Source organism: Bubalus kerabau, chromosome 9 (assembly GCF_029407905.1).
Source record: "Bubalus kerabau isolate K-KA32 ecotype Philippines breed swamp buffalo chromosome 9, PCC_UOA_SB_1v2, whole genome shotgun sequence".
NCBI classification, from domain to species: Eukaryota; Metazoa; Chordata; class Mammalia; order Artiodactyla; family Bovidae; genus Bubalus; species Bubalus kerabau.
The window spans coordinates 43,783,346-43,798,978 of NC_073632.1; the positions used below are offsets into that span (position 1 = coordinate 43,783,346).

Below are 15,633 nucleotides of genomic sequence, written 5' to 3' on the forward strand. Positions count from 1 at the left end.
AAGAAAAAGCCAAGGTACTATCATTCTGTGCAAGCATTACAAAGCTAAGGGCTTCGTCCCAGATGCTTATTTAAAAATGGAGTCACTTACCATACTCAGAGGGGCTTCCCAGGTGGCTTAGCAGTAGAGAAACTGTTTGCAATGCAGGAGATGCACATTCAATCCCTGGGTAGTGAAGATCCCTTGGAGAAGGAAATGGCAACCCATTCCGGTATTCTTGGTCCATAACCACTGCACTCAGAGGGCGGATCTTTCAGCCTTTTGACCTCAAAAGGTCACTGAGCAGCGCCAACACATGCGCAGTTGGAAGATGGGGAGGGGCCTATCCAGCCTTAAGTGGTTCTGTTCTAACAAGACACAGCTGACTAGACACAGCAGACTCCAAGTTCCTGACTACCCTCTGTTTAGGTCACCTGCAGTTTGGAGGATAAGCAAGGTTTTTTTGGAGCAACAGCTAAAAGGACCTTGCGAGGTGAAGGCAGGTTACAGGTGTAGTTGATTTAACCTATGATTTTCCAGTTTCAGAGATGCCTGAGTAGGTCTTGCAAAATGAATATGAGTCCAAAAAAGTGTAATCCAAAAGAAGAAAGAGTAAGTGCTAAAGGCAAGAAGGCATGACTAGCCTACTTCATTCTGGGACCTAAGTTGCTACTTGTTTAACAGGACGGGGGAGGAGCTGGATCTGAAAATATGAATGGGGCCTGACTCTGATGGCCTGTGGGTCAAGCTCCAGGGATCTGGGGATTCTCTCCACAGCCTCTCTACTCATAAAAGGATTCTGATTAATGGAATAACTAAAAAAAAAGAAGGCAAGGCAGAAAAGCATTATGTAATCATATGATTAGATCATTGATTTCTGAAAAGTTTTCTGTACTTTGTGTAATTTTCATTGTATTTTTAAGGCAACTAGGAGAGTTTAATAGTTTTAAAATTACAACTTCAAAAATAATTATAATAACTAATATTTTATAACACTTGATAGCTCTCAAAAATACTTTCTCATGTATTCTTGTATTTGGTCATCTACATAATGCTGCAAGGTAGAACAAGTATAATGAACTTCATTTTACATGTAAGGAAATAGGTCAAGAGGTAGTTTTCCCTGGGTCAGACTTCAAACAGTGCCCTTCCACCTCCAAATTCTGGGATCTTTCTACCACACTAGATCAAATTATATGCAAAATTGAGTTGCTTTATTCCAGTAAAAATTTCCTTTTAAAGTAAACCTTTCAAAACTGTAACCCTGAGCTCCTCTGCATTTGAATTATGGGTGTGCTAACAAGATGTGTGGTGTAGTCATTGTCAATAGGACCATGTCTCTACCCTGCAGCTGGCATTCCCCACAAGAGATTCTCCAGCGGCTTTGCACCACTGAGTTCCCTAAGCCTTTGCACCTACTTCCTGTACTGCTTTTCTGGCTCCAAAATTTCGCTCTCATCCTTTTAAACAGTATCTTTCTTTCTGTCAATGCTGACTGGGCAGGGTTGGATATTTATCACTCTGGCCTTCAGGATCTGCTTGAATAAAGATCTTCTTTGGTTTGTCCGAACTCTGCCCTCAAGAATTTACATTCTCTTAAGAAATAATTACTCACTGAAACAATGAAAAAATAATTCAAAATGGCAGGAAATAAATATTCTCTCCATTTATCTTGATTACACCTGACTTTTGAGGAGATCACTTTAGAGAACTTTAAACCTGTTTTCATTTTGCACTTAAAAATGTGCTCATCCATGTGCGCTTGAGAAAAAGGTGAAATTCATTGTTTTCAGATGAAATGTCCTATAGATATCAATTAGGTCTAACTGGTCTATTGTATCCTTTAAAGTTCGTGTTTCCTTGTTAATTTTCTGTTTAGTTGATCTATCCATAGGTGTGAGTGGGGTATTAAAGTCTCCCACTATTATTGTGTTATTGTTAATTTCTCCTGTCATACTTGTTAGCATTTGTCTTACATATTGCGGTGCTCCCGTGTTGGGTGCATATATATTTATAATTGTTATATCTTCTTCTTTGATTGATCCTTTGATCATTATGTAGTGTCCTTCTTTGTCTCTTTTCATAGCCTTTGTTTTAAAGTCTATTTTATCTGATATGAGTATTGCTACTCCTGCTTCCTTTTGGTCCCTATTTGCACGGAAAATCTTTTTCCAGCCCTTCACTTTCAGTCTGTTTGTGCCCCCTGTTTTGAGGTGGGTCTCTTGTAGACAACATATATAGGGATCTTGTTTGTGTATCCATTCAGCCAGTCTTTGTCTTTTGGTTGGGGCATTCAACCCATTTACGTTTAAGGTAATTACTGATAAGTATGATCCCGTTGCCATTTACTTTATTGTTTTGGGTTCGAATTTATACACCGTTTTTGTGTTTCCTATCTAGAGAATATCCTTTAGTATTTGTTGGAGAGCTGGTTTGGTGGTGCTGAATTCTCTCAGCTTTTGCTTGTCTGAAAAGCTTTTGATTTCTCCTTCATACTTGAATGAGATCTTGCTGGGTACAATAATCTGGGCTGTAGGTTATTTTCGTTCATCATTTTAAGTATGTCTTGCCATTCCCTCCTGGCTTGAAGAGTTTCTATTGAAAGATCAGCTGTTATCCTTATGGGAATTCCCTTGTGTGTTATTTGTTGTTTTTCCCTTGCTGCTTTTAATATTTGTTCTTTGTGTTTGATCTTTGTTAATTTGATTAGTATGTGTCTTGGGGTGTTTCGCCTTGGGTTTATCCTGTTTGGGACTCTCTGGGTTTCTTGGACTTGGGTGATTATTTCCTTCCCCATTTTAGGGAAGGTTTCATCTATTATCTCCTCAAGTATTTTCTCATGGTCTTTCTTTTTGTCTTCTTCTTCTGGGACCCCTATGATTCGAATGTTGTAGCATTTAATATTGTCCTGGAGGTCTCTGAGATTGTCCTCATTTCTTTTAATTCGTTTTTCTTTTATCCTCTCTGATTCATTTATTTCTACCATTCTATCTTCTAATTCACTAATCCTATCTTCTGCCTCTGTTATTCTACTATTTGTTGCCTCCAGAGTGTTTTTAATTTCATTTATTGCATTATTCATTGTATATTGACTCTTTTTTATTTCTTCTAGGTCCTTGTTAAACCTTTCTTGCATCTTCTCAATCCTTGTCTCCAGGCTATTTATCAGTGATTCCATTTTTATTTCAAGATTTTGGATCAATTTCACTATCATTATTTGGAATTTTTTATCAGGTAGATTCCCTATCTCTTCCTCTTTGGTTTGGTTTGGTGGGCATTTATCCTGTTCCTTTATCTGCTGGGTATTCCTCTGTCTCTTCATCTTGTTTAAATTGCTGAGTTTGGGGTGTCCTTTCTGTATTCTGGCAGTTTGTGGAGTTCTCTTTATTGTGGCGTTTCCTCACTGTGTGTGGGTTTGTACAGGTGGCTTGTCAAGGTTTCTTGGTTAGGGAAGCTTGTGTCGGTGTTCTGGTGGGTGGAGCTGTATTTCTTCTCTCTGGAGTGCAATGAAGTGTCCAGTAATGAGTTATGAGATGTCTTTGGTTTTGGGGTGACTTTGGGCAGCCTGTATCTTGGAGCTCAGGGCTGTGTTCCTTTGTTGCTGGAGAATTTGTTTGGTATGTCTTGCCCTGGAACTTGTTGGCCCTTGTGTGGTGCTTGGTTTCAGTGTAGGTATGGAGGCGTTTGATGAGCTCCTGTCAATTAATGTTCCCTGGAGTCAGGAGTTCCCAGGAGTCAGGGTTTGAACTTAAGCCTCCTGCTTCCAGTTATCAGTCTTATTTTTACAGTAGTTTCAAAACTTCTCCTTCTATACAGCACCATTGATAAAACATCTACGTTAAAGATGAAAAGTTTCTCTACCATGAGGGTCACTCAGAGAGGTTCACAGCGTGACATGGAGAAGAGGGAGCAGGGAGTTAGAGTGACCTGGATGAGATGAGGTGGAATCAATAGAGGAGAGAGTGGGCTAGCCAGTAATCACTTCCTTGTGTGCACTCCACAACTGGACCGCTCAGAGATGTTCATGGAGTTATACAGGGAAGAGAAGAAGGAGGAAGGAGGCAGAGGTGGCCAGGAGGATAAAAGCGGGGAATGAAAAGGAGGGAGACAGATCCAGCCAGTAATCAGTTCCCTAAGTGTTCTCCACCATCTGGAACACACAGAAATTCACAGAGTTGGGTAGAGTAGAGAGGGGTTAGGGAGGAGACACAGGCAACCTGGTGGAGAAAAAGGAGAGTCCAAAGGGAGAGAGAACAGTCAAGCCAGTAATCTCGCTCCCTAGTGAAAAATGGGTACTGAAGATTGGGTTCTTAAAGGTACAAAATTGGTAACCAATACATAAAAGCAAAAATTAAAAATCTAGAGTAGAGTTTGGAATTTCAAAAATACAATGTTAAAGAAAAGAAGGAAAAAAAAAAAAGGTCAAAAAAATTATAAAAAATATATATATGAAGTTTGCTTTAAAAAAAATAGGGTCTCTCTTTTTTTTTTGTAAAGTAATAGTAGGTTATAAAAGTGAAAATTAAAGGAATAATAGAGGACTTAAAATTTTTTTAAAAATTTAAAAAAAAAAGAAAGAATGATCGTAAAAATAGTAAAAATATATCGAGGACTTTTTCTGGTTTTGTTGTTGGTATTGTGGGTTCAGTTCATTTTCGGCTAGTTCTTTGGTCCGACTTATATTTCTCAAGATCTATAGGTCCCTTCCTATGTAGACGGTACTAACCACAGGGTTTTAATCTATTGCCTGTAGCTTCCAAGGCGGTTCCCTCTGTTATAGCGTCTTCTGTTTGCTGGTCTCTTCAGTGTCTGGTTTCCGCCCTGACACAAAGGGGACGGTGGAGGACACTTTTTTTTTTTTTAGGCTCACTTTTTCAGTCATGCTGTGGGGAGGGAGGGACGCTGCAAACAAATAACACTGGCGTGTGCTCGTTTTTGCCACAGCAATCAGAGCAGAAAAAGAAATAAAAGGAATCCAAATTGGAAAAGAAGAAGTAAAACTCTCACTATTTGCAGATGACATGATCCTCTACATAGAAAATCCTAAAGACTCCACCAGAAAATTACTAGAACTAATAAATGATTATAGTAAAGTTGCAGGATATAAAATCAACACACAGAAATCCCTTGCATTCCTATACACTAATAATGAGAAAACAGAAAGAGAAATTAAGGAAACAATTCCATTCACCATTGCAACGGAAAGAATAAAATACTTAGGAATATATCTACCTAAAGAAACTAAAGACCTATATATAGAAAACTATAAAACACTGGTGATAGAAATCAAAGAGGACACTAAAAGATAGAGAAATATACCATGTTCATGGATTGGAAGAATCAATATAGTGAAAATGAGTATACTACCCAAAGCAATTTATAGATTCAATGCAATCCTTATCAAGCTACCAACGGTATTCTTCACAGAGCTAGAACAGATAATTTCACGATTTGTATGGAAATACAAAAAACCTCGAATAGCCAAAGTGATCTTGAGAAAGAAGAATGGAACTGGAGGAATCAACCTACCTGACTTCAGGCTCTACTACAAAGCCACAGTCATCAAGACAGTATGGTACTGGCACAAAGACAGAAATATAGATCAATGGAACAAAATAGAAAGCCCAGAGATAAATCAATGCACATATGGACACCTTATCTTTGACAAAGGAGGCAAGAATATACAATGGATTAAAGACAATCTCTTTAACAAGTGGTGCTGGGAAAACTGGTCAACCCCTTGTAAAAGAATGAAACTAGAACACTTTCTAACACCATACACAAAAATAAACTCAAAATGGATTAAAGATCTCAATGTAAGACCAGAAACTATAAAACTCCTAGAGGAGAACATAGGCAAAACACTCTCCGACATACATCACAGCAGGATCCTCTATGACCCACCTCCCAGAATACTGGAAATAAAAGCAAAAATAAACAAATGGGGCCTACTTAAACTTAAAAGCTTCTGCACAACAAAGGAAACCATTAGCAAGATGAAAAGACAGCCTTCAGAATGGGAGAAAATAATAGCAAATGAAGCAACTGACAAACAACTAATCTCAAAAATATACAAGCAACTCCCACAGCTCAATTCCAGAAAAATAAATGACCCAATCAAAAAATGGGCCAAAGAACTAAATAGACATTTCTCCAAAGAAGACATACAGATGGCTAACAAACACATGAAAAGATGCTCAACATCACTCATTATCAGAGAAATGCAAATCATAACTACTATGAGGTACCATTTCACGCCAGTCAGAATGGCTGCGATCCAAAAGTCTACAAGCAATAAATGCTGGAGAGGGTGTGGAGAAAAGGGAACCCTCTTACACTGTTGGTGGGAATGCAAACTAGTACAGCCACTATGGAGAACAGTGTGAAGATTCCTTAAAAAACTGGAAATAGAACTGCCTTATGACCCAGCAATCCCACTGCTGAGCTTACACACTGAGGAAACCAGAAGGGAAAGAGACACGTGTACCCCAATGTTCATCGCAGCACTGTTTATAATAGTCAGGACATGGAAGCAACCTGGATGTCCATCAGCAGATGAATGGATAAGCAAGCTGTGGTACATATACACAATGGAGTATTACTCAGCCATTAAAAAGAATTCATTTGAATCAGTTCTAATGAGATGGATGAAACTGGAGCCTATTATACAGAGTGAAGTAAGCCAGAAAGAAAAACACCAATACAGTATACTAACACATATATATGGAATTTAGAAAGATGGTAACAATAACCCTGTATACGAGACAGCAAGAGAGACACTGATGTATAGAACAGTCTTATGGACTCTGTGGGAGAGGGAGAGGGTGGGAAGATTTGGGAGAATGGCATTGAAAAAAAAAAAATGTGCTCATCCATCCATGTACCTACCCAGGGATTTTCTATTTCCTGAACAGCTTTGTGTGTCAAGCAATACTAATACATTAGAAACATCTTTGCTACTAAGGGTTGTAATATTGTTGACTTTCAAGGTAGCACTAGACATTTGAAGTAAAATGCTACATATTTTGGCTCAGGAGGTGAAGAATCTGCCTGCAATGCAAGAGACCTGGGTTTGATCCCTGGGTCAGGAAGATCCCATGGAGAAGAGAATGGCTACCCACTCCAGTATTCTTGCCTGGAGAATTCCACGGACAGAGGAGCCTGGTGGGTTCTCAGTCCATGGGGTTGCAAAGAGTTAGACACGACTGAACAACTAACACTTTGACTTTTTTTCACTTTCTATTTCTAGCCCTTTGAAATTATGAAATGTAAACATCGAATCATATTCTTATAAAAAGAATGACTCTCTTGTTACTATATGGGTGTTCTCACAGTGAGTATGTCACTGTGGTTATTCACCAATACCCACAAGATGAATTTGGTGGGGAGAGGTATAGGAATCATTTTTTCAGTACTGAGCCATCCAGGTAGGAGGTAGGTGCTTTGTTCTGCATCATCATCTATTCATGTCAGAATCCTGAGTCATCTCTTGTTCTTGGCATGCTTCAGAACTGGCTCTCTCTCTCTCAGTGAACTTCTACAAGTCCTTTTTGGAGTCATTCTGTCTTTCCTGCTTCATTCTGAGCCTGGAGAAAGCCAGCTAAGTTCCCCCAGACAGGGGGAATTTGTTTTTCTTTTCTGTGGTGCTTTCCCACATATAGTGGTCACTCAATTTTTCTTACACTCCAGTTAAATGCAAGAAACAATAAAAAAGCAATTGTGGATCCATCTGTCTACATACACTCTATAGATACACTAAGCCAGAAGTTCCTCTCTGAGTTGAACCCATGAAAAGTGTACTCTGCTCTTCAATCTTCAGATCTCCATCAGGCAGCTGTGGTTCCCCCAGATCCTGTCAGGGATCACAGCATCTCCTCACTCCTGGTTTCCCTTCCACCTTTCCTCCACATCTCAGTTTGTGTCACGGATGTCTGTCAACACCAATGGCAGACAAATTGTGGCAGAATTTTATTGCTCTTTATGTCACTTTCATCATTTTGCATTATCCAAATTTTTTGTTCAGTTTCAGAGGCCTAGCCTCAAAACTTCAAAAATTAAGAATTAATGCCCTGTTTTCTCTGCTTTCTTCTGTGTTTCTCTTTCCTGAGACAATGGTCCAAAATGCCCAGCTAACTAGGGTTATTAGGTAAAATAAAGTATAAAAAAATAGCAATTATTATAATATCCCTTAATACTACGGGTAAAATGATATATATTATACAACCGTTTACCAATTCTAAGCATTCGTGGGCTCAGTCACTCAATGAGTATTTTTAAGGCATTTAACTTTTATATTTACCATTTATATACCTTTCTTACAATTCTTTTTGATGATGTTAACTCATTCTCTACTAAAGGAGAAACTTTATAAGTAACAACTGTTAAATTTGGCTGAAGAGGTGGTGAAAGGGCAAGTTATGCATTGATTATTAGAAATGTTCCTATTTTCCTAAAGCTAAGAAATCTTCCTGGCTCTGTGTTCTGAAGGCAGGACTCTGATGAGCAAGTTAAGGAAATTTCACTTGCACTTTTCAATCTCCTCCATCTCAAATTCTTTCCCACCTTCATTTTCTCTTTGTCCTACACTACTATATATAAAATAACTAATAAGGACCTGCTGTATAGTACAAGGAACTCTTCTTAACATTTTGTAATGAGCTATACAGGAAAAGAATTTTGAAGAGCATATATATATATATATATATATATATATATATGTACACACATATATATGTAGAACTGATTCACTTTGCTGTATAGCAGAAAATAACACAAATTTTTAAATCAACTATACTCCAATAAAAATTTTAAAAAATAGATGTGAAAAAGAAGTACCTCTCCTCTTTGCCGAAGTGAATGCCTCTCTTCACTGGTACTTCTGATGACCCCTAAACCACCCTCCTCCAGGGGCTGAAATCACATTGCAGCAGGGAGCACGGAGTTTGCAATCCCACGTAGTCGCCTAGCATGGCTCTACCCCTTTTAGTTGTAAGAACCTGCATGAGTTATTTAACATCACACAAACCCAGGTTCTGCCTTTGAAAAATGGAATCCTAACAGTGCCTGCCACATGGTAAGTTCTTAAAAATTGAGAGGCATTCTATCATTGCCTCTTTTTCTTCTATCGTTGCCCCTTTTCCTTGCATCTTCAGTCTTTTCTCTTATCCAGATTCTGTTTCTTCTCCCACAAATCTGTTCAGTTCTCTCTGAATTTAAACAAAAATAACCCCTCAATCCAGTAGCATCTTGTGCTTTCCACCCCATGACTCTCACTTTACCACCAAGTTTTTGAAAGAGCAGCTATTTCTGTAGTCTTTTTCTGATGACCCCAAGTTTCTGAACTTTCATTACTGATGTTATTGAATTTGCTTATTCAAAGGTAGTATTGACCTTCTAATCACTGAGTCCTGTGTCTTTTCTCTGTTTTTAAACTCCTGAAACATCTGTGCATTAAACATTGTTGAATACCCCTTTATTTGAAATAAGTTATCCCATGGATAGAGGAGCCTGGTAGGCTGCTGTCTATGGGGTCTCATAGAGTCGAACACGACTGAGTGACTTCACTTTCACTTTTCACTTTTCATGCATTGGAGAAGGAAATGGCAACCCACTCCAGTGTTCTTGCCTGGAGAATCCCAGGGAGGGCGGAGCCTGGTGGGCTGCCATCTGTGGGGTCACACAGAGTCGGACACGACTGAAGCGCCTTAGCAGCAGCAGCAGCATCTATTATTGGGTTGTATCTGTTTTTTGACATTCTCTTTGATCATTCTCTTCCTATTTATAAATGTAGCCATTTCTTAACTCCTTTGCTTAATCATTTCATTTAGATGTGCACAATCCTTCCTGAAATTGCATTGTCTAACACCCCTATCTGAATGAACCAAAGGGTCTAGTCTCCACACTAAACTAATAATCTCATGAATTATCTGCTTGGATATCTGCCAGACCTTTGAAGACCTAAGACAACATGAACCAAAGTCATCCTGCTTCCCCTAAACCAGCACTTCTCTCTGTATTAAAGATACTGGCATTCTCCCTGGCAACCAGATTCAAAATCTTAAAACTACCTAGTTTCCTACCATCCATCTCCTATCACCAGTCACTCACAGATCCTATGAACTGTAGCTTCATAATATTTTCACATTTATCACTATCTTCCAGTTTGTCTCCTCCATGGTTTGGGATTTATTACATCTTACCTGAAGTACTATAATAATCTTGTAACTTGTTCTAACTCCTCTTAAGTCTGTCCCTTCAGCTCCCCCACCTTCATTATTTTCAACTAATCAGTCGAAATGCCAACTTTATCAATGCCAGATAAAGCCTCAGTGTAAGAAGTGTTAATGAATAGGAAAATTAAAACAGAAAGAACAGAAGAACTAGCATTTTGGTACTGCAGTTGGATGCTATGATATACATGTTACTTATCTTATTCAATATTAAATAGCATCTTATTTAATATAACACTATGCTATCTGATTTAATATTAAATGACACTATATTGTCTTATTTAATATTAAAAACAAATTGTGATGAACATACCTAGTTGCCCATGCAATATCCATTTCCCTTTCATTTTTCCAAATAGAACTCTGATTTTTTTTCAGATTTCTACTTCATCTGTTCTAAAGGAAGATTCTAATTATTCTATGCTAATTTTCTGACTCGTGATTGCTCTAAGGGTGGCTATGTGTCCTAAAATGATTCAGAAGGGTAAAAGGAAGAACTTGTATTTCATGATTGGCTAAGAATCTCTCTTTCTCATTTTAGGTAGGAAAAGGGAGCATCTTGCCCAAGTTGCCCCAGCCACCAACTTGGGACCATGAGAGGAGTCAGACTGAGAACAAAATTGACAGGGAGAGAAAGGCTGAAGCCAAAGAGTGGTAAGAAAATAGTTAAGTGACACACTGCACCTCCATCCCCTTGGACTGCAGGTTACACAAGGTAGTACTTTTTCCCTTATTTGTTAAGCCATTTCAAGTAGGGCATTCTATTACTTGCAGGCTGAGTCTGCCTGCTGAGCAATTCTTTGATACGAAGGTGGGCTCAAAGAGGCTCAAGTTCACACAGCTGGTAGCAGCAGAGCCAAGATTTGAAGTCACATTCACTTGACTAAAAACCCCTTGCTTTTTCCATTCACTCATATTAACTCCAGTACTCTTGCCTGGAAAATCCCATGGACGGAGGAGCCTTGTAGGCTGCAGTCCATGGGGTCACTAGGAGTTGGACATGACTGAGCGACTTCACTTTCACTCTTCACTTGCATGCATTGGAGAAGGAAATGGCAACCAACTCCAGTATTTTTGCCTGGAGAATCCCAGGGACGGGGAGCCTGGTGGGCTGCTGGCCATGGGGTTGCACAGAGTCGGACATGACTGAAACAACTTAGCAGCAGCAGCATGTTAACTGATTAGGACTCTCATCAGGTCAAAACCTATAAAAATATTTCAGACATCTATTGAGACATTACTTTGTATTGTGCAGGGTTATCAGTGCTTCACAGGTGCTAATTCATTAACACTTTGAAATAATCATATGAGACCCATACACTATCCTCATTTTACAAAGACTGAAGGAGGTTAAGTCATTTTCTGAGTCACATGGCAAGTAAATGATCAGAACATAGAATTGACCCAATGCATTGTGAATCTAGAACTGCAACTCTTGATTACTAGTCTTTTTCTTGATGTATACTTTGCATGTGTACAATCTGTACAACGCTTAAAAAACAGGTTATGTTGCTTTCATGCACTATGTTTATGAGAAAATTGTAGGAGCCTACTGCAAGAGAAAGTTAGCCTACAATAACTGCATATATCAGACAGAGGCTAGCAGGAGGATGGATGGAGGGGCTATTTGAATGGAAACAAAGGATCTGAAATGAAATAATATTTGGCTAAAGAGGAGACGGCCCCCTCTCCACTCTCACATCTCTCACATCAGACACGAAGCTTGGTAATGGTGCTGGCAGTAGAAGTTCTCACACACACACAAAAAAAAAACCTTCACATATGGCTTTAGTTTGAATCTGCAATGATATCCAGAGACCCACGCCAACTACTATAAGGAGTTCCACGGCACTGGAATTAATTCCAAACCCCTTAGCCTAACATTCATATTGTACTCCAATCTATCTCTCTAGTACCCCTAACCACTGCCCCATCCTTCTCTTTTTTATATGTCATTTCCTCTAATTGAATTTACATGATCAAAATCATTGTACATTAGTTCTGATAATTCTTTCGTAAGAAAATTTAACTTGCATAAGGACAATTTTAGAAATATAACTAGCATCTATTTACTAGAAACAGAAATAACCTCAGCAGTTGGATGTCTTTATAATAATGCAGCCGGACATATGGTGAGGGCAATGGTACAATCCTAGAAAATGAGGTTAGCTCAGTGGGAAACTCTGTTTTATATTCTCCAAAAAAAGCTCTGTTCAGCTTCTACTCAACTAACAAATGAAATAAGATCCTGTTTGTGCTATATCCAAGAAATGTGCACTATCTGTCCTTGCTCTTAAAGAGAAGTCACAGGCACAAATTAAATAGGCTTGGAAGAGCTTCATGCATCTGTAAGTTAATAAAATAACTAGAGAATAACAGTTTCAGGGTTTATACCTAACTCTCAATTAAAAAAAATAATAATTTATCCCCTGTGGATATAAAGTAACCCCTTCCTCCAAAGTTTCTGTTAAAATGATGTCTTGAGAATAAGAGAAATGTCATTTATTATCTTCATTCAATAATGATAGATTATTAAGGTCCTGTTTGTCTCTGGACCAGTAGGCCTCATCAAAAGGTAATATTCTACTTTTCTTTTAAGATTAGAAATATTCTATCTGAACAAGATGAATCATGGGCATTCGTCTTTCTTCTTCAACTGTCACAAAGATATTGAAGAGACCAGAAATAGTAAAGAGACACATTAACAATTTTGCACAGTTAGCAATATAAGAAGTGAGAGAAACTTCATCAAGTCATTGCTAATCTGTTTTTTTTTTTTTTCCTTTTCCACAATATCCAGATGCTTTAGAATCTCTCTAAAGACCACAAGGCACACCAGAGAGAGAATTCAAGGAAAAACAAAAACAAGATCTGGTATCCTCCAGAGGTTTTGCATGTTACACAAAGTTCTCCTGGCTCCCCACAGAAAGGTAATTCACCTTACATACAGCATTGCAGCAGGCTCACTTTTATTACTGAAAACATTTTATCTATCCAGTTGGAGGAATGAAGAGGGAAAATAGGTCAAAATTTTTCTCTTAACTATTAATTAATGTGCCTCAGGTGGTCTCCTTCCTATTAATTTTATTATAATAAAAGAAAAATAGTAAGAGCAACTGAACTTGTGAAAGCAGAACTGCTTGCAAAATATTACAAGACAAAAACCTGACTGTGTCCCTCTAAATCAGTAATGATAACACCACCACCATCAGAGCAGAAACCATTCAACACAGCCCATGCCAGTGCATATTCTATGGCTAATTCTACTTAGATTGGTGTTTATTTTAAGGTAACCAAATCAGTAAAATGCCTTATAACCCAGCTGTGGTCTGTGCTAAAGTTGAAGCAACAAGAACAAAAACTGAACTTTGCAAATAGACTTTGAATTATATTGATTTTATTTGATTTGGGAAAATATAAACATGAGAAGGCAATGGCAAGCCACTCCAGTACTCTTGCCTAGAAAATCCCATGGATGGAGGAGCCTGGTAGGCTGAAGTCCATGGGGTCGCTACGAGTTGGACGCAAGTGAGCGACTTCACTTTCACTTTTCACTTTCACGCAATGGAGAAGGAAATGGCAACCCACTCCAGTGTTCTTGCCTGGAAAAACCCAGGGACGGCAGAGCCTGGTGGGCTGCCGTCTATGGGGTTGCACAGAGTTGGACACTACTGAAGTGACTTAGCCAGTAGCAGCAGCAAACATTATTGAATTTTTTAAACAAAGAACATTTATCAACTTGCTTTACTGACCAGATATCACATATGGGAATCGGAATCTCAAAAAGTCTTTTAAAAAAATAAAAGGAAAATATATTGGGACTTTCTCATAGAAAGTTACAGGAACACATTCTAGCTGACTTAAAAAAGAGAGAATTTATTGCTCAAGTAATTGGGAAGGCAAGTGCTGGACCCAGCTTGAAGGATGAATGGGAAATTCTTTTCTGTACTTTGTTTTCTCTTCTCTTTTGTTCTCCTTCTCTGTTTCTAGCTTTTCCTGTGTGGTGGTTTCATTCTCTTCTTTTTTCCCCCAACTTCATTGAGGTGTAATTGACAAATATAAACATATATATTTAAAGTGTACAATGAGATGATTTGAATTATATACATTGTAGAATGATTACCAAGATAAAGAAGATAATTAACACATCTATCATCTTGCACAGTCAACTTCTTTTTCTTGGTGGTGAGAACATATAAGATCTACCCTTAGCAACTTTGACATAAACAATACCTTATGTTAAACTAAAGTCACCAAGCTGTACATTAGATCCTCAGAACTTACATAATTGAATGTTTTACCCTTTGACCAGGGCTTCCCTGGTGGCTCAGAGAGTAAAGAATCTTCCTGCAAAGCAGGAAACCTAGATTCAACCCCTGAGACGGGAAGATCCCCTGGAGAAGGAAATGGCAGCCCACTCTGGTATTCTTGCCCAGAGAATCCCATGGACAAAGGAGCCTGGTGGGCTACAGTCCATGGGATCGCAAAGAGTGGGACACAAATGAGTGACTAATACACACACACACCCTTTGACCAACATCGCCTATCCCACCCTGTCCCTAGCCCCTGACAGCCACCATTTTATTGTTTCTAAGAAAGTGGTTTTCTATATAGCTGTATCTCTCTGTGTGTAATCAAACATGAATGAACACAGGCAGAAAAACAAGAATTGAATGGCTGGAGTAAGAGAGAAGCAATTTCCCAAAGGATGTTGGCAGCACTGAAAGGGATGCTGTAACAAGAAAATAACAGTTGGATGAAACTGAAAACAACAAGGTCTTCTACATCAGTGTTTTCCAGTGTGGTCTTCCAGATATCCAGAACAGCACCAGTATCACCTGGGAGGCTATTAGAAGATAAAATATTTTCCAGCCTTACCCCAGACCTACCGAATCAAAAACTCTGAGGGTAGGACCCAGCAATCTGTTTCCATAGACTTTCTAAGTGACTCTTCTGTGTGTTAAGGTTTAGAAACACTGTCCTGCAGAAGAATTCCAGATTGTCATCATGAACATAGATCCTATATGTGTCCAACTATCTAACCTTAACGCATGTAACTTAAATATCAGCGATTTGACTGAGGTCACCATAAATCACCAAAGTTGCTCCTCCTCTACTATTTCTAGTCTCAGTTCAGTTCAGTCGCTCAGTCATGTCCGACTCTTTGCAAGCCTCCCTGTCCATCACCAACTCCTGGAGTTCACTCAAACTCACATCCATCGAGTCAGTGATGCCATCCAGCCATCTCATCCTCTGTTGTCCCCTTCTCCTCCCGCCTCCAATCCCTCCAAGCATCAGAGTCTTTTCCAATGAGTCAACTCTTCGCATGAGGTGGCCAAAGTACTGGAGTTTCAGCTTCAGCATCAGTCCTTCCAAAGAACACCCAGGACTGATCTCCTTTAGGATGGACTGGCTGGATCTCCTT

General features: G+C 38.9%; 1 long non-coding RNA gene across 1 annotated transcript; it reads left to right on the forward strand.

Annotated features, from left to right (window-relative positions):
- Positions 1-367: 367 nt before the first annotated feature.
- On the forward strand, positions 368-13,138 carry LOC129619780 (uncharacterized). The gene is made up of 3 exons (XR_008698096.1): positions 368-482; positions 10,754-10,862; positions 13,009-13,138. It is a non-coding gene; the product is annotated as an uncharacterized LOC129619780 (long non-coding RNA).
- The last annotated feature ends 2,495 nt before the right edge of the window (positions 13,139-15,633 follow it).